This window comes from Pocillopora damicornis, chromosome 13 (genome assembly GCF_964200805.1).
Source record: "Pocillopora damicornis chromosome 13, jaPocDami1.2, whole genome shotgun sequence".
NCBI lineage: Eukaryota > Metazoa > Cnidaria > Anthozoa > Scleractinia > Pocilloporidae > Pocillopora > Pocillopora damicornis.
The window spans coordinates 9850748-9852510 of record NC_142682.1 but is presented as its reverse complement, the minus strand read 5'-3'; positions in this window follow the sequence as shown (position 1 = coordinate 9852510).

Below are 1763 nucleotides of genomic sequence, written 5' to 3'. Positions count from 1 at the left end.
TTTTCTGGAAAAGTAACATGTTGGCGGATTGATGAGCTTACCTCGATCAAACTTGTTCTGTCTTGACCATGAGGAGCTGAAACGATTCCCGTAATTGTTAGCAGGATTGTGCTTTGGATGTTTTCCGTCATTCTGCCGACTTCTCTGGTTTTGCAAACCATCGTGGTACCGAAGGAGGCAGAACTCTAGCGGGTGAAGTTTGAAGCTGATGGGGTTTTTCCATGAAGTTCACTTTGTGCCTCAACCAAAGCTCATCTGCTGGTCGTGCACCTTTCTCTAATGTTTGTGCTTTTTGCTCATGGACGAACGTTCGGACATCACTGTGAATGCACCTCTTAGACTCCTCTATTTAAATCTAGCTGTCACTAACCTATCGTGACTCTCATCTACCCTCTGCGAATGGCACCAACGATCAAATAACTGTTCCTTACTTCTAGCAAATTCTACATAAGTCTGACTATCGACTTTCTGACGGTCTCAGAGCCTCGGCAGCTATTTCAGAACCCTTTAAAATAATATCCTTAGCGGTCTCATAACTTGCAGCTTGCTCTACACTTAACTGTGTTTAACTTTTTCTCGCTTTACCGACTAGTACACTCTGTAATTGAATTACCCAGTAATCCGTGGGCCACTTAAGATTGCCAGCTACTTTCTCAAAGTGCGAGAAACACTTATCAGCATCTGCTTGCTGAAATGGAAATACCAACTTAAGATACTCGGTGATATCAAATTTCACCTTTCCTGTCTGTCCTTTTCTTCCATCCTTTCTTGTCTGTCCTTCTCTTCCATCCTCTCTTGTCTGTCCTTTTCTTCCGTCCTTCCTTGTCTTTCCTTTTCCTCTCTCTTCAGCCTTCCTTGCATTTCTAACTTTTACAGTTCTAACTCGTTGCTGTTTTTTTTTCCAGTCTTCCCTAGTTGGACTATTTAACCGTTCCATCCATGTATGATAGATTGTGCCGTTTCTGCAGTTCAAACTCTTAAGCTAAGTATGCATATCGTGCAGTTGAGCAAATTAAACTAGTTTGACCATTTCAACCACGTGAACCAATTAAGATAGATTGGGCTATTTTTGGAGTATGATTGTCCACACTAGTTTGACTTTTCAACGATTATGTGTGATTAGCCCGTATTAGTCAGCTTGACCATTTGAACTTCTTCAATCAATTCATATAGAATGAGCAATTTGTGCAGTTTGACTGTCTTTGCTGGTTTGACCTTTCAATCAGTTGAATCGATGAGGCTACTTTGACAATCTTAACTACTTGAAACAATTCAGCTAGATTGTGTAGTTTCTGTGCAGTTTCAAGAATTATGAGTTACTTTCACATTTTGAAGGACTTCAACGAATTACGATAGATTCTGCAACTTTGTTCACTAGTTTGACCACCAAACCAGTGGAACGATTTCAGCTACTTGGACCATTTCAACCACTTCGACAAATTTAGCTACATTGTGGAGACTTCTAGATCGAACCTATAAAGCTTTATGCATCCTGTGCAGTTAGACCACTTGAGCAAATTTGACAAGTTGAACTCCTTCAACGAACCGAGAAAGATTTTGCCTTTTTTTGGTGTCAGATTAACAGTCTTTGCTGGTTTGATGTTTTTGGCCAGTCGAATAGATTAAGGCAGTTAGACAATTTGAACTATTGGAACCAATTCAGCTTCATTGGGCAGTCGAAAATGTAAATGCGTGACTTTCAAAACTTGCGTGACATTTGCGTTACAGTTGGCCTTTGTGCCATTTGATTCCTTTCAATAGTT